The sequence below is a fragment of the Cryptomeria japonica genome, chromosome 2 (genome assembly GCF_030272615.1).
Source record: "Cryptomeria japonica chromosome 2, Sugi_1.0, whole genome shotgun sequence".
Lineage (NCBI taxonomy): Eukaryota > Viridiplantae > Streptophyta > Pinopsida > Cupressales > Cupressaceae > Cryptomeria > Cryptomeria japonica.
This window is the reverse complement of record NC_081406.1, coordinates 460,779,832-460,799,191: the sequence shown is the minus strand read 5'-3', so window position 1 is coordinate 460,799,191 and position 19,360 is coordinate 460,779,832.

Below are 19,360 nucleotides of genomic sequence, written 5' to 3'. Positions count from 1 at the left end.
TACATCAACACACACTAGCGAACGTAGAGACAAGTGTCATCACACAACCTAGTATGGCTACCCTGGTAGGTCTTCATAGGTTTTGGACCCATACACTAGGTTACCCTGGCAACCTAATCCGAACCTCCAGCCCATCCAAGCCTCATGTGGACCCACACATCCTTTCATGAAGACAAGGATGATGGTTTGCCATTTCAGGCCTTCTCACAGCATGTCGAGTATGTGTTAGCACTCATCTCATGTGTGAGGCATAATTATCTTACTTACAGATTACATTCTAATCTACTGTTAGGTTATCACTTATTAGACTCACTTTCGATGGGTAACCCAGAAACCACTTTGGGCGCGGCCCCCAATTGAAAGCCACTTATGATACAACACAAGACTATACTCAAGCGACCTCAAAAACCAAGGAATACACATGGTCAGATGAACGGAGTTCAAAAAGGAGGGAACATCCATTTGGTCAATCATGATTCAAAAGAGGCACTCACAAAAGGGATATAACCAAATATGACACCACCACAAAACTACAGTCAAACTCAAGACCGAGGACTGAAACAGGTATCCAAATCAACCATACGACAGGGTCCAATCAAACAAAGCAAGGCTTGCCATTACAGAAGCAAAAGCAAATACAGAAATTAAACTCGCATAGGCATTAACCAGAGGATACAATCTTTCTCCAAATTAATTTAGACATCAAATGTCGATCAAGTTTTCTAAATGATCTAAGACAGATTGCAGTTATCTATCTCCTCTAGGTATAGGTTGTTCTTGGTTTTCTAACTCTCTAAGGTTCATTGGATCAAACACACATAATAAGCCATAATGAGTTCTTAAACCAAGTTCACATGAATATAATTAGACAACCATTAACCAATTTAATCTTCAATTAAAACATCATTGACATACTAGTTCAAAATAAATCCTACAAATTTGTCTTTTCCAGAACCAATTTATACTATAGAGATCAAGGAAATATACATATTTAAGGAAGCCAAATAAAGATAATCCATTCCCAGATTAATAGATTGTTTGCTTGAGCATATAAAGAAAATTACTAAAATTAACTATTAATTAATGAATATATTTTTTAATCCACGATTAATTAAATATAACAAATTAATAATTAATAACGGAATTAACAAATTAAGTATTTAATTACATAAATATGCATTAATAATAAAATACAATTTTGAAAATTAATTAATGTATATGCCTCTCATACAATTAAATAATTACAACTAATCGTAATTTATTAATTAGATACCATATTTAAGCTTTATTAAAACTTAATTTAGAAAACATATTAATAATAATAAATTATTATTATATATATATATATATATATTTTTATTTATATAAAAAAATATATTAAAAGAAATATTTCTTTTTAACGAAAATATTATATAAATATATTCTTTTTAAATAATAAAAAAAAAATATTAAAAAAAAACATTTTAATTTGCAAGAATATAAAAAATATGGGGGAGGGTACCCACGTGGACCCCCATGTGTGCCACCCCCTTGGGAGCTCACGCTTCCCTTCGGAAAGTGTTGCTTCGCAATGGGAGCACACAACCCCCATGGGAGCGTTGTTGTTCCCAAAGGGAGCACGCAGACCCCATGGGAAGCACTGTTGTTCCCAAAGGGACATGCAACACCCCCTTTCCACGAGGTTGGGGGGTTTACCCAATATAAAACTTATTTAATTTTATTTTTTTAATTTTATTTTTAAAAAATAAATTACTATCTAAACACATTAAAAATAAATAAATAAACAGTCTCATAGAGACTTAAAACCAATTCCCAGCAACATGGTTGTTTTTTTTTTGTTTTTTTTTTTAAATTTTAATTTTTTTTTTGTTTTGTTTTATAAAAAGTTTTCCAAAAGACAAACCCTCATTTTTTTAAACAGTCTCATTTTGAGACTTAAAATGAAAATTTCCAGCAAGAAGAGGTTTCCAAAATTGGAAGGATTTGTTGGAATAACCAACCAAATAAATAATCTTTTGGGCATAAGGAAGCTCATTTTTCATACAAGAAATAAGCAATCAACCAATCTTAACCAATATCAACTAATTGCACAATGATTCATAACTTTGAGGCAATCAATGGAGAAATTAAAACCAAATAGCATGAAGAACATCCAATGCCCATATTTTTTAAATTTAAACAATAACTAATTGATAACCAGAATTCCTACCTCAATAAGCATTCCTGGAAAGGATCTGATGAAGAGCCCCAACCTGCAGCTCAAGGAATCCTTCTCCTTCCAAAATCCCCAAATCTTTCATCCAAGATATTTTCCAAAAAAAATATTTTTTTCTCCAAAAAAATTCAATCCCCCATATTTTCCAAAAGTCTAGGTTATATGGAAAAGTTTGACGAAAAATCCCATTTTTGGATTTAAAATTTTTATTTAAAATAAATAACAAAAATCTTTATTTTCCATCTATATCAATAAATTAAATTGCTTTTCATTTCAAAATTGATTTTCTCAATTAATTCAATTTAACCTTTCTATTTCCAAAATGGCAAGAAGATAAAATTAATTCTATTTCAATTAAAATTAAATCTTTCTTTTCTTAGGAATAAACATAATACATTTAATATTTAAATTTAACCATTTAATTGAACTTGCTCCCAATTTAAATCGAGCAATTCAAATTAACGATAAATCACATAAAGAAATCCTTTTTTCATTTAATCCATTAATCTTTAATGCACAAACACATATTTAATCAAATTAAATACTAGGGACTAAATTACTCAATTTAACCATACACACCAAACATGCAAACCAAGAAGGTCAATTAGACAGACAACTCACAAACCCAAACAAAAGGGAATACCGACGACGACTGACGATGCTCACTTGAGCACGAATATGGTCAACTAGGGACTTATGACCACCTAATCCAACTCTAAGGATTAAAGAGGTACACTCAAACCTACAAATCGAGGTGAAGATGAACCTTGCACTCATGCGGCGTTGTACTTGAAATCTCCTGCAACCAAGAGTCATACATGCATACATATATAAACTTAATGAAAGCATGAGCCTGATATAATAACATGAAATAGGAACACTAAACAACTTGCATACAGCTGGTGTGAAAACCACATTAACAGATATGCACTAAATCAACACATCTGACTATAATCATTATATTATGATAAACTAACCAAGATTATGTTGGTATTTTGGTATGGTTTTGTCATTGATGTCAACACCTACTAAATACACCTACTTTAGAGATCCAGCAACATTCACCGGCAAACAGTTACCAGTATATGATTAACCAACAAGATATAATGTTCACCGGTACTTGGAATGACATGGAAGACACTTGGTAATGTCGAAGACATCATGTGGACACTTTATTTTTAAGTAATAATCATTGGAATATTCTGATTTGCATATTTGCTTTTAGCGGCAAATAGGTCCAGGTTATCTAGGGTTACACCGGGAGGTTTATTTTTTCCAGATCAGCATGGCACGCTATGGAGATGATTTATTATTGTTGTAAATGCATTAAGCCGACATGTTTAATCGGTTATTGCATCGGATATTATATTATTTGTAAAATGTTTTTATTGTAATATCTTGTAGAGCTGACCTACTAAAATTGGTCTTAGGGTATGGTATAAATGTAAGATCTTATTCGTAAGATCAAGTGTGGAATGCGAAAAGAATTGTGAGAAGGTATATGGGAGATTAAGCAGAGCTATACATGAACACATCATTTGAAGGTGAAGTTAGTTTTTTGTGGAAGCATATCAGCATTACACCAGTACTGAATCCAGCATATGAAGATGCGATTTTGTGTTGTACATTCTTATTGGATTTAACCATCCAACTGTAGTTAGTGTGACTCCCATGTGTGATTGAGCAGTGAGCTCTAGGCTGTTGGGCTTTCTGCATGTGCAAACCCCTCTTGTACACTTACTATCTGCAGTAGTATCATCTGATTATGGGTAAGGTTTCCCACCATGGTTTTTCCCTTACAGGGTTTCCACGTACAAATATTGGTGTCATGTGTTGTGGATGACTTTGTGCTTATGTTTCATGCATTAATTCTTACCGATATAGCAATTTACTATTAACACTGTCTACTGGCATACTTAATTGATTTACCCGTATTAAGCATTAAGTTGGTTAATAATTTTTTGGTTTGAATTTATTAGACAACTGATTCACCCCCCCCCTTTTCAGTTGTCTTTGGGACCTACAATTGGTATCAAAGCCTGGTCCTCTTTTTGTAGAAGTTTAACAACTTGAGGAGATCCAATGTCTACTAATTATTTCATAAAGGATAGTCCTAAACTTGATGGAACCAACTATGGGACATGGAAAATAAGAATGGAGACACATCTGAATTGCATTGGTAAAGACATCTGGGAAGTTACTAAGAATGGTTATACTACTGCTATAGCTGGTCAGACTGCTCCCAATACTTTAGCTAAAGACAAAGAAAATGATTGCAAAGCAAGAGAAGCACTCTTGAGCACATTATCAGATCAACAAATCATGGGATTATCAGATAGGTCCACTGCAAAAGCTATTTGGGATCATTTGGAAACACTAAATGAAGGGGATTCCACAGTCAAAATTGCAAAACTTGAAAGCTTCCGAGTCTGGTATGAACATCTGAAAATGGAAGAAGATGAAAGGATTTCTGCTTTTATGGAAAGAGTAAATGAAATTGTTTTGGGTATCAAATGTTGTGGAGGAACCTTGACTAAAGATGAGATTGTTTCAAAAATCTTAAGAGGTTTTCCACCGGCTTATAAAATGAAGGTTACTACTATAAATGAGTTGAGAACAATGCCTAATACATCAGTAACTAGGGATACATTGATTGGAAAACTTTCAGCTTTTGAAATTGAGGAATTTGGTCCTGTTACTACTATAAAAACTGATTTGGCCTTCAAAGCATCAACATCATCTGCTCCATCCTTTGACAAATCAGATTGGAGAGCCTTTTATGCAAGAGAACTTGAAGAAACCAGGAAGGAGAATGAATAGCTTGAAGAACTTGAAGCACTATTTGTAAGAAAAATGCCAAAAGGCCCAATTGGAAGTAAGTATGAAGGTAAAGCACCCTTTAAATGTTTTAACTGCAATAAGATTGGTCATATGGCTTCAAGATGCCTTGATAGACATGCTAGACTAAAGAGAAGAAGCTAGAAGAACATACAAACCTAATCTTGAATATCAGAGATACAGATTTAAGAAAAACAAAGATAAATCTTGTTACACTGCTGATGAAGGTGTGACTGATGATTCTAATGAGGATCCAACAGACAATGGATGGGTGTTTGTTGCTATAACAGAAGATCAACCGGTAGAACAAGCCCTAGTAGCTAGAGTTGAATCAAAGGATGAATGGATTATTGACTCAGGATGCTCATATCACATGACTGGAAACAAAGGTAAATTCTTGAACTTTCAAGAATACAATGGAGGTTTAGTAATATTCGGAGATGACAAAGCCTGTTCAATCAAAGGTAAGGGTTCAATATCTCTTGATGGTAAACATAACACTAACAATGTCTACTATGTTGAAGGATTAAAACATAATCTTTTAAGTGTTGGTCAATTAGTTGAGAAAGGTTTTCAATTACAATTTAAAAATGGAAAATGCAAAATCATGAATAGAACTGGTTTGGAAATTGCAACCGGTAATCAGACTAGAGGTAATATCTTTCATTTGAATAATAGTGAAAAGGCATGCTTAATTGCACATATAGATGAAAGTTGGCTATGGCATAAAAGACTATGTCACGTAAATTTTGATTGCATGGTAAAAATTAGTACTTCTAAGGCAGTTAGAAATCTACCTAAAATTGTGAAACCTCAGAATACAATTTGCAAGGAATGTCAATTTGGAAAACAAGTTAGAGCTAGTTTCAAAAGTAATCTAGAAAAATCCAATAATGCCCTTGATTCAATTCACACTGATTTATGTGGTCCAGCTAGAAATAAAAGCTTACAAGGTGATAGATATTTCATGCTAATTATTCATGATTATTCTAGAATGTATTGGGTTACTTTTCTCAAAGAAAAAATCAGAAGCACTTGGGAAGCTCAAACTACTCAAAGCAATGGTTGAAAATGAAACCGGTAAGAAAATTAAATGTTTAAGATCAGATCAAGGAGGAGAATTCACTTCTAAAGATTTTAATACATTCTGTGAAGTAAATGGAATCAAAAGATAGTTATCAGCACCTCGGACACCACAACAGAATGGAGTTGTTGAAAGAAAAAATAGAACTATTTTGGATGCAGCAAGAAGTATGTTATCAGAAGCAAATCTACCACGTGTACTGGAGAGAGGCAGCAAGCACTGTTGTCGATACATTCAACAAAGTTCACATCAAAGATGAAACCGGTAAGACCCCTCATGAACTATGGTTTGGTAATACTCCTACTCTTAAGTATTTCAGAATTTTTGGAAGTAAATGTTATATTAGAAGATATGAGTATATTGACAAGTTTTATCCTAGAAGTGATGAAGGAATATTTCTTGGTTATTCATCTAAGAGTAAAGCATATATATGTTTTAATAAAAGATTACAGAAAATTGTTGAGAGTACAAATGTAAAGATTGATGAACAATTCAGAAGAACTTCAAGGTATATAGACTCTGAACTGGGAATAGAAATTATGACAAATGGACCTACATTAAATCCACTAGTACAGAATGATGATCCAGTTACTCCGGTATCATCAGAGGATTCCATAGTAATTGAAGAACAACAACAGACTAAGACACCCCAGTATGTAAGACTGAATCACTCTGAAGATCAGATAATTGGAAGCAAACTTAAAGGAGTCATGACAAGAGGAAGATTGGCAAATGAAGAGGTATGTCTTATTTCTCAAATTGAACCATTATCTATCAATGAGGCATGTGAAGATAAATTTTGGATTAAATCTATGGTATAATACTTGGACATTAGTTCTCTGGCCTAAAAATAAAAATGTAATTGGAACCAAATAGGTATTTAGAAACAAACTCAATGAAGATGGTAAGGTTGTCAGAAATAAAGCAAGACTAGTGTGTAAGGGATATTCTCAGAAAGAAGGAGTTGATTACAATGAAACCTTTTCACCGGTAGCTAGAATTGAGGTAGTTAGATTATTCTTGGCTTTTGCAACTCACAAGGATTACAAAGTTTATCAAATGGATATTAAATGTGCATTTTTGAATGGAGATCTTGAAGAGGAAGTCTATATTGAGCAACTTGATGGATTTTCCTTGACAGATGACAATGATATGGTTTGCAGATTAAGAAAAACTCTGTATGGATTAAAACAAGCTCCAAGAGCTTGGTATGCAAGATTGGATAAGTATCTTTTAAAGATTGGTTAGCAATTTATATTACAAAGTAACTAATGATGACATCTTGATTATTGAAGTATTTATTGATGATATAATCTTTGGAGGAGAAGATGAATTATGCAAAGAATTTTCTCTTGAAATGCAGCAAGAATTTGAAATGTCTATGATCAGAGAAATAAAATTCCTTTTAGGATTGCAGATTTTACAGACTGATAAAGGCATATTTTTGAGTCAATCTAAGTACTTGAAAGAACTACTTAAGAAATTTGGGATGGAGAGCTCTAAACTGGTAAGCACACCTATAAATACAAATGACAAATTATCTCAAAGGGATGAATCTACACCTATTAATCCAACTAGATACAAATCTATGATAGGAGGTTTACTATATTTGACACAAACCAGACCTGATATTATGAATGCAGTATGTATAGTTTCTAGATTTCAGAGTAATCCTAGGGAAAATCATGAATCAACAATAAAAAGGATTTTCCAGTACTTACAAGGCACAACAAATCTTGGATTATGGTATCCTAAAGATGAAAATTTTGATCTATATGCATACATAGATGCAAATTGGGCAGGAGATGTGGATGATAGAAAAAGAACCATTGGAGGAGAATTCTTTCTTGGAAAGAGATTAGTTTCTTGGTTAAGTAAGAAATAGAGTTGTAGATCTTTATCAACAGCAGAATCAGAGTATGTTGCAACAGCAACAAACTGTACAAAGGTACTTTGGCTTAAGCAAATGTTGAAAGACATAAAGGTAAAATGCAAGGAGCCTATTACTATATATTGTGATAACACTGCAGCAATTGATATATCTAAGAATCCAGTATTACATTCTAAAACAAAACATGTTTCTATCAAACTGAATTTTCTAAGGGAAAAAGTTGAAGAAAAGGAGATAAAACTGGTTTATGTGAATACTAAAGAACAACTTGCACATATTTTCACAAAACCTTTTCCTAAGGAAACTTTTGGGTATCTCAGAGATCAGCTCGGAGTCATACCTCCACCGGTAGAGACTTAGATAGTTGATGATTGTCATCAACCGGCATAATTAAATAGACAAATCTTTAATTCCGGTATTTGATGAGGAAGCTAATTCTCAGGGGGACTAGTTGGTATTTTTGTATGGACTTAAATTTTGTAGCTTTGGCATTTGATGTCAAAGGGGAAGAGATATATGGAAAAACACATTATCAATTGAGGAGAGATATCTATGGTAAAAATTGGTATAGGATAATATCAAATTGCTTCCAGGGGGAGAGATTGTCACCTTGAGGAGATTGTTAGTTTTACACTTGGCATTTCTATTTTGGCACTTTGATGGTTTTTCCATCTTGTGTTGCCATCAATGCCAAAGGGGGAGATTGTTGGTATTTTGGTATGGTTTTTTCATTGATGTCAACACCTACTAAATACACCTACTTTCGAGATCCAACAACATTCACTGGCAAATAGTAAACTGTGCAACAGTTACTAGTATATGATTAACCGGCAGGATATAATGTTCACCAGTACCTCGAATGGCATGGAAGACACTTGGTAATGTCAAAGACATCATGTGGACACTTTATTTTGAAGTAATAATCATTGGTATATTCTTATTTTCATATTTGCTTTTACTGGCAAATAGGTCCAGGTTATTTAGGGTTACACCAACAAGTTTATCTTTTCTAGATCAGCATGGCATGCTATGGAGATGATTTATTATTGTTGTAAATGCATTAAGCCGACATGTTTAATCAGTTATTGCATCGGATATTATATTATTTGTAAAATGTTTTTATTGTAATATCTTGTAGAGCCAACCTACTAAAATTGGTCTTAGGGTATGGTATAAATGTAAGATCTTATTCGTAAGATCAAGTGTGGAATGCGAAAAGAATTGTGAGAAGGCATATGCGAGATTAAGCAGAGCTATACACAAAGACATCATTTGAAGGTGAAGTTAGGTTTTTGTGGAAGTATATCAACATTACACCGGTACTGAATCCAGCATATGAAGATGCAATTTTGTGGAGTAAATTCTTATTGGATTTAACCATCCAACTGTAGTCAGTGTGACGCCCATTTGTGATTGAGCAGTGAGCTCTAGGCTATTGGCCTTTCAACATGTGTAGACCCCTCTTGTACACTTACTATCTGCAATAGTATCATCTGATTGTGGGTAAGATTTCCCACCGTGGTTTTTCCCTTACAGGGTTTCCACGTACAAATATTGGTGTCATGTGTTTTGGATGACTTTGTGCTTATGTTTCATGCATTAATTCTTACCGGTATAGCAATTTACTATTAACACTATCTACCGACATTCTTAACTGATTTTCCAGTATTAAGAATTAAGTTGGTTAATAAGTTTTTGGTTTGAATTTATTAGAAAACTGATTCACCCCACCCCCCCCCTCTCAGTTGTCTTCGGGACCTACAGATTAAACCGAGATTATAAATTGATTAGGGCAGGGGTACTACACTTGTCTTATGTGTTCATGTCTTCACAATGTTTATTACATATTTTTAGATGTTTATGGTTTTTTTAGGCTTTTTTAAAGATATTTTATGATTTTTATGGTTTTTTTAAGGACATTTTATGATTTTTATGATTTTTTCAAGACATTTTATGATTTTTAAGATTTTTCCAGGACATTTTATGATTTTTAAGATCTTTTTCAGGACATTTTATGATTTTGTAGTCAGAAGGATATTTTGGTATATACAAGGGACACTTGATTATGGACTATGGTATCCCAAGGAAGGGGATTTTATCTTGCATGCTTACACTGATGTTGATTTGGTAGGTTGCATTGATGACTGTAAGAGAACAAGTGGTGGTGCATTCCTCCTAGGTAATCGGTTGGTCATGGCATAGTAAGAAGCAAGATTTGGTTTCTCTATCTACTGCTGAGACATAATATATTGTTGTTGCCACATGCTATTCTCAGGTGCTATGGATGAAGAAGACCCTCAAGGATATTCAGGTAGAGATGTCTGACCCTATTTCCATCTAGTGTGACAATTCTAGTGTAATTAATATATCAAAGAATCCGGTTATGCACTCAAGGACAAAGCATATTTCCATCAAATATCATTTTCCCAGAGAGGTGACAGATCTATGAAGTCAAGGTAGAGTATGTCCCTAAAGGTAAACAAGTGGTTGATATCTTCACCAAGCCTCTACCACTAAAGAGTTTTGAGTATCTTAGACACAAGTTAGGAGTGGTATCACTTATTTCATGCACTTAAATGTGTATGAATATCTATGGTTCATGGGGAGTTCATTGTAAAATCTCCTATCTCTTGGACCTTATGTTGGACATAGGGGGAGATCAGTGATTATGCTACAGTACCAACATGCTTGAGCTTTTGGGTAGTACTCATTGGTCCTCATTTGAAAGTTCCTTCAATGTCTATTCAATTTTTACTATGATAAAAATCACAATTGGACCATTGGGTGAAAGGAACACTAGACAGGTGTATTGGAAGAACAAATTGTAGAAGAAGGAAATTATTGTAGGAATACCCAAGAGAATTTCATGATTAGGAGAATCTACTTTTCCAATTGGTACCACTCATAGTACAATCACATTTGACTCTTATGAACAATTGATGTCAGTTGGTGTCTCTATCCTCCATCTTATATGTTGTTGGTTGAGTGGATAGAAATCAAATGGGGAGAATACACTGTATAACCAGTGGAGAATGAATTAGATGGAAGGATGCCCCGACCCTTTGTCATTGTTGTCAAAGGGGGAGAATGGTCCAATGGGTAGGGTGAAGTAATAGAGTGTGTTGACATCAATGCCAAACAAGGAGATTGTTGGTATTGTGTTGTCATTTATGTCAACCGGTATGGGATTATAACTGACAAGTAAGTATTGGATGTTTGAAAACAATGAATCCAAGAACACTGAGAGGGGGCGGTGAGTCAATGTTCTGCTAGTAATATAAGATTTTACCTTATTACAACATACACATATAAACCAGTAAATGAAGAAACATATAACATGAAGTAAATAAACAAGCCACATGAATGAAAATCACAACACAGAGAATTTATACATGGAAAACCTCAAAGAGGAAAAACCATGGTGGGATTTATGACCCACAATATCAATTCACTAGCCATGTGAAAGATATTGCATAGTATGGGGGCCTGTACATGCAGGAAGGCACACTGCCTAGAACACACTACTCAACACAAAAAAAGTCTCACTAACTAAAAGCTTATACTGAGATAAAACTAGAATGGTGAGCTCACAAAATGCATCTGCTATGCCAAAAAGAGTCTCGGTTATAGCTCTTTTCTATACGAGTTCTTAAACCCTTTTACTGATATCTCATTTTCTCTAAGAATGCTTTACAAACCATCTACTGATCATTGCATGATATTATGTTCACATAAAAATGATCTATATACATGTCCTTAGCATCACACTATTTTTCTTCCTTGTCCTACACACTCTTCTATATCACAATGACCTAATAAAATTACTTATATACCCTTTACAAACAATATGCCTTATGTCAGATTACAATACATTACAAAAGATATTCAATGCCAGCCCTATACAATAATTATAAAATGATTAAATAAAACTTTTCAGTTCCCAGACTGATGTCGGCTTCACATAAGTGTTGGATGTTAGTGTCGTTGCTGGTTATGACCTTGATTAGTCCAATGCCGGTATCTGCCGATGTATGCCTCCAATGCTAGTGTATGCCTTCTATAGAATCTTGCTGCCTTTAATGACCGCATATGAATCCAATGTGTATCAATTAACAATATTGGAAACCGGTATGAAATGACAATTGGTAGGTATGTTACTAGTATGAAGATGCAATAAGGAGATCCATCGGTGAGCATGTATGGACATGAAGAAGAAAAACCAACATAGTCAATGATTGCTGGATCACATGAAGTATGGACACAAAACTAGAAGAATTCCAAGTCAATATGATCTATCAGTAGGGTATATGAGCCGGTAAAACACCAGTCATGTGTCTTGGTTAGTGAATGAATTGAAATCAACATAGAAGACTGGGTTGAGTTGGATGGTGTCTAAGGATGACACGTAGGTTCCATGTGGTAGGCATGCAGTGGTAGGAAAACCATCCATTGATGTGATAGGTGATGAGCAGGTCAACTTTAAATAATGAACCCGTGAATCACAAGTCAATGACAGAAGAAGTGTGGCTTGAGGCGGACCGAGATGTAGAAGGTTTTTGGTGAGATAAATCAAGTAGGACAATTCAATATTTGTGCTCGATGGTCGAAGGAAATACCTGAGGCATTAATGGTGAATGATAGAGAAAGGCTGGAAAAGCAAGTTGCAAGTTGCTAAATATAGAAAGTGCATATAGATGTCATCAGAAATAGTGGTGGTGTTTGATCTAATGTAAATCATCAATCAAGGAGAGGAGATCTGATTAGATTTAATACAGACATACTTGATGGAGAAAAAACCATAACATGCCTAGCTTGAATCCTGGTGTTGATGGGAATAATCAAGTATAAATATGTAGACTAAAGACTTAAGATGATGATTCTTGATGCCGACAAAAATAGAGTAACTGAGAGAGCAAAGAGTGGTTAGAGAGAAGATCAAAATCATCTGAGTCTTGGATTTTTTGACAGTGAGGTAGAATCGGTAGAAGGTTTATTAGAGGTTTTACCGATAAGGTTAGAGCAATCGACAAGCTACCAAATAGAACTACAATTGTTTAAACTAACAAGGGGGATTCGGGAAGAAATTTTCAGAAGGTGAAGGAGATAAGAGAGTGTACCAGTGAAGGCTATGCAAGATAAAATATGGGCAGAAAAAGGTATAAACAAAGAACAGAGAACTGAGAAAGGGAGAACCGATTGAGAAGAGTTAAACTGGTGAAGTTTTTCATTGTAAGAGTTACAAAACTCATTTGTAACAAGATTAAAACTATTGTATTAATCTGATTTTTAGTACATCAATAATTTGGAGCTCAATGCAAGGGTTGGTTCTCCTTAGGTTGGTGCCCTAAACTTTGTAATTAGTGCTTATTGTGAGGTTGTATCGGAGCAGTAGTCTCCAACAACATTTCTCACCGAGGGTTTTCCCACATTGGGTTTTCCTCATATATCTAGTGTTATGTACTGAGTATCTTTGTGTGTTTTCATTTGATCTCTTTCCTTAGCTCACCGGTATATCCTCCTTGTGCCTGATTTGCTAACTAGTACCAAGAGTTTGGTTTAAAAGGTTTAGAATATTGGGAACCACTGATTCACCCCCCTCCCAATGGTACATTGTGTTCAACAAATTTTTCTTCGTTGCCAGTAAACTTTCTTCTATTTGTCTTTAATGAGAGATCTTCTAGAGCTCCTTTTCTTATCTCCATCGGTTTCACTATAGGGACATTTTGTACAAAGTGTCATATTTTACCATAGTTGAAGCATTTGAGTGGAAACTTTCCTTTATACTTACCAGATTTTCTCTTGAGATTTCTAACAAAGTTTGCTACCTCTACATCTGAGTCTTCACTGGATCCTTTATGAGAAACCTCTTCCTTTCCCTTTTTGATGGATTTGAAAGAAACTTCTTTCCTTGAAGATCCTTCTTTGGTTGTCCTCATCTCATAAGCAATTAAGGAGCCAAATAACTCATCCATTGTGAAGGTTTTTTAGATCCTTGGCTTCATATATAGCAGAAACCTTAGTATCATACTTAGATGTGAGTGATCTAAGTACCTTTTTGATAGTAACTTCATCAACAACCTCTTCTCCAAGTTCCCTAATGGCGCTCACAGTTTTATCTACCCTATAAAGATAATCTGCAATCTTTTCTTCATCTTTCATCTTCAAGCCTTCAAGATGACCTCTTAGTGATTGCAGCTTGGCCTCCTTGACTTTCGCATCTCCTTCAAATAATCTCTATAATTTATCCCAAGTCTCCTTGGTAGATGATTGGTGCATAACCATAACAAACTCATTATCTGATAGTCTACTAAGAATAACATGTTTACCCTTTGCATTGTTCTCATACTCCTTCTTATAATCCAAGTTAGTGGGAGGAACACTAGGGACAATATACACATTCTTTATAGACATACAAACATCAAATCCTAGAGAGGACATATATGTTTCCATTATTCTGCACCAAAAAATATAGTTGGTTCCATCAAACATGGGAGCTTTAGAAGAGGAGGAGAACTCATTTCTTTCCATTGTGTTCTAAGACTAGAATTTACCCAAGATAGAGAAAACTTATATGATCGGGAACCTAGGCTTTGATACTAATTTTTGAACACAATGTACCACTAAGAGGGGGGTCAATCAGTGGTTCCCAATATTATAAACCTTTTAAATCTAAATCTTGGTACCAGTTAGCAAATCAAACACAAGGAGGATATAATGGTGAGATAAGGAAAGTGATCAAATGCAAACACACAAGGACACACAACACATAACATCGGATATACGAGAAAAACCCAATGTGGGAAAAACCTCGGTGACAAAATCTATTGGATTCTACTGCTCCAATCCAGCCTCACAATAAACATGGTTACAATATTTAGGGAACCAACCCAAGGAGCACCAACCCGTGCACCGAGCTCCAACTTAGTGATCACAATGATCATAAACAATACAATAGTTATAGTCTTGTTACAAATAATTTTTGTAACACTTGCAATCTAAATATGTCACCAATTTAACTCTTGTTTACTGATTCTCCTCTGCTCAGTTCTCCACGGGTTCGCTGTCCACTATTTATATCCTTTTCGCTCTCATTCTATCTTGCATGACCTCCACCAGTACACTCTCTTTTCTCCTTCACCTTCAACAACTTTCTTCCTAAATCTCCCTTCCCGGTTCACACAAATTTTATCCTTTTTGGTATCTTGTCGGTTGCTCTAATCTTACCGGTAAAACCTCTGATAAACCCTCTTACCAGTTCTACTTTTCTTTCAGTCAACTCCAACACTTATATGCTTTTGATCTTCTCTTTAATCACTCTTTTCTCTCTCAGTTACTTTGTCTTTTCTGACATCTAGCATCATCTTCTTTCATTTTTGGTCTGCATATTTGTACTTGGCTTTCCCTCCAAGACTAGAGTTCAAATGGTGGCCCGCTATGGATTTTATCTAGCAACTCAATCCATATCAAATCTGATCGGATCTCATCTCTTCGATTGATGATCTGTAGTAGATCAAACATCACTACTATTTTTCTTATGACATCTATACACACTTTCTATATTTAGCAACCTGCAACTTATTTTTTGACTTTGCTATGTCAATCACCATTAATGCCTAAGTTGCTTCCTTCAACCAATGAGAATGAAGATTGGATTGTCTTGCTTGGTTTACATAAAAAATATTCTACATCTTGATCTTCCTTGAGCTGCACATCTTTTGTCATTGACCCTTGATTTACAAGTTCCTTATTTAAAGATGACCTGCTCATCACCTACCACGTTGATGGACACTTCACCGACCTCTAGATACTTGCCACTTGGTATCCACCTGTCATCCTTGTTGGCATCCACCTCTATTCAGTCCACTGAGCTAGTTTAGATTCATTCACCAACCAAGAAATATTATGAGTGCTTGCTCACCAGTTATCCTTCATACCTTCTTTCCTCTATTATGTCGGTGGTTCAACTTGACTTTTCATCAGACACACCAATTCTTCCACTAAGTCTATTTACCAGTGATATTACACTTGCCTTCATACCGGTATTATCCTTGAGTAAAATATGTCATTAATGCACATCCTTATAATCATGCCTATGGTGGATTACACTCTTCTCTATTGTATTATGCTTTCTTACCAGTGGTCATGTTGAGTTACCGGTGACCATCCATGCTGGTAACATCTCCTTCTTGCATCCTGCATTCACCTTGCATACCGGTAACTAGCCATATTGGTGACATGTTATACATACCAGTTGACATCAATGAAAATACAATGCCAACAATGAGCTCTAGGCTCTTGGCCTGATTGCAAGTGTAATCCCCATTGAAATTATTTCACATACTACTGCATAAGTATTCTCTAGTTGTGGGTAGGGTTTACCACCATGTTTTTTCCCTTTACCGGGTTTTCCATGTCAAAATATTGGTGTCATGTTTACTGTTCTTTCATGCTTTATCTTTCATTGTGTTGTTCTTCAGTATAAATCTTATAATTTGCATTAACTGCCATACTTGTGAGAAAATTGATTCACCCCCCTCTTAGTTTTCTACCAATATAATTTCATTCCAATAATTGGTATCAGAGCAAGGTTATCTCTATAGAATCTTTACTGGTTGAGGAGATTTGATGGCATTAGCATCAAGTTCTACATTCAACCCCTATTAGAAGGAGAGTCCTAGATTTGATGGTACAAATTATAAAATATGGAAGGAGCGAATGAAGATTCATTTGAGATGTATTCGAAATGGAGTTTGGGAGACAATGGAGAAATGGTATATACCTCATGATCTTGATTCTGCAACACCAACATCTGCTGATGAACAGAAGAGATGGAAATGATGTTAGAGAAAAATAAGCATTGTTGAGTGCCCTATCTGATGAAAAGCTATTGAATGTCATAGAGTTGGAGAATGCAAAGTAGATTTGGTTTAAGCTTGAAAATATTGATGAAGGTGACCAAGCAATAAAGATTGCAAAACTTGAAGGTTTCTAGGTGAGATATGAAACTTTGAATATGAAGGAAGATGAGAAGATTAGTTCTTTCATGGATAGAATAAATGAAATTGTCATGGGAATCAAATGTTGTGGTGGATCAGTTAGTAAGGATGAGGTTATGTCAAAGATTTTGAGAGTTCTACCTTTGGCTTACAAGATGAAGGTTGTCGTAATTAATGAACTCCAAACAATGTCAAGTTCCCCTTTTACTAGAGATACATTACTTGGGAAATTGACTGCTTTTGAGCTTGAGGAACTTGGAGTTTGAAGTGCTACTAAAACTGAAACTGCATTTAAAGCATTTGCCTCTAGTAAGTAGAAGATAGATTGGAAGGAGTTGTATGCTAAATATTTGGAGGACATTGAAAGAGAAGAGCAAGAACTTGAAGAGTTGGAAGCCCTGATTGCTAGAAGAATTCCTAAGGGACCGGATGGAAGTAAGTATGAAGGAAAAGTCCCTTTTAAATGTTTTTCATCCAATAATACTATTCATTTTTCTTCTAGATGTCCTGAAAGAGCTGCTAGGAATTATGAAAGATTTGTGAGGAGTTATAAGCCTAATCCAGAATATCAGAGTAGACCTAGACTTAGAAGGAATAAGGATAAATCATGTTATTATTTTGTTTATGATGATTTTGGCATTACTGATGATGACAATGATGAACCTATAAGTGAAACCAATAATGGAAGCTCCAATAAAGATTGAGTCTTTATTGTTATCAAGGATGATTCTCCTGAACTTGTCATTGAACCAACTCATATTGATGAGAAGGCTTTAGCTGCTAAAATTAAAGAAAATGATGAATGGGTTATAGATAGTGGCTACTCAAATCACATGACCGGTGACAAGAGAAATTTTTTAACACTACAAGAATTTGATGGAGAACTAGTCAGATTTGGAGACAACAAGGCATGTAGGATGAAAGGCAAAGGAACAATATCATTGGATGGTAAGACTAATACTAATAATGTTTACTATGTTGAAGGCTTAAAGAAAAGCCTTTTAAGTGTAGGTCAGATGGTGGATAGAGGATTTTATTTGCAATTCAAGGATGGAAAATGCAAGATCATCAATAGATCTAGATTGGAAATTGCTTCCGGAACCTAGACCAAAGGAAAAATCCTTCATTTAACCTCCGATGAGAAGTATTTTTTGATTTCTTAGATTGATCAAAGTTGGTTTGTCATAAGAGGATGTGTCGTGTAAATTTTGATTGCATTGTTAAGATTAGTTCAACATAGGATGTCATAGATTTGCCCAAGATTGTTAAACCTCTTAATCTTATATGTAGAGAATGTCAAATGGGTAAGCGAGTTAGAACTTCTTTCAGAAGAATACATGATAAATCAAATGAAATTCTTGATCTTATTCATACTGATCTGTGTGGACTGACAAGGACTAAATTTTTTCAAGGTGATAGATATTTATGTTAATGATGACTATTCTAGAATGACGTGGGTTGCATTTTTAAAAGAAAAATCAGAAGTGCTTGAGAAATATAAAGTCTTCAAAGCTATTATTGAGACTGAGACAGGACTGAAGATAAAGTGTTTAAGATCAGATCAAGGCGGTGAGTTTACATCCAGTGAGTTTAAAAACTTTTTTGGAAATAACGAAATCAAAAGACAACTTTCTGCACCTAGAACTCCTCAACAAAATGGATTAGTGGAAAGAAAGAATATAACCATATTGGATACTGCAAGGACAATGATGATTGAAGCTAAATTGCCTGATATCTATTGGATGGAAGCTATCAATACTAAGGTATACACTTTCAATAGAGTACACATAAAAGGTGATACCGGTAAGACTCCTTATGAATTATGGTTTGGTCATACTCCTACTATTAGATATTTCAGAAATTTTGGAAGTAAATGCTACATTAGAAGAGATGACGCATTAGGAAACTTTGATCCTAGAAGAGATGAAGAAATATTTTTTGGTTATTCTACTAAGAGTAAAACATATAGATATAACAAAATATTGAATAGGAGAATGCAGAGCATAAATGTTAAGGTGTATGAGGAAGACAGTAATCAGATCAAATCATACGACTATGGACCAAAAGATGAATTTATCAGACCATAACTGACAATGAAAGAATCTATCCAAAGCATTGAACCAGTGACTCGGACAACATCAGAAAATTCAACAATGACTGTTGAACAATAGAAAGAGTCAATAATTCAACAAAATTCAAAGACTCCCAAGTATGTGAAACTAAATCATTATGAAGATTAGATCATTGGAGATTAAAGGAAAGGTGTGATGACTAGAAGAAGTTTAGTTGCTGAAGAGGTATGTTTAATTTATCAAATTGAACTAGAATTATTTATT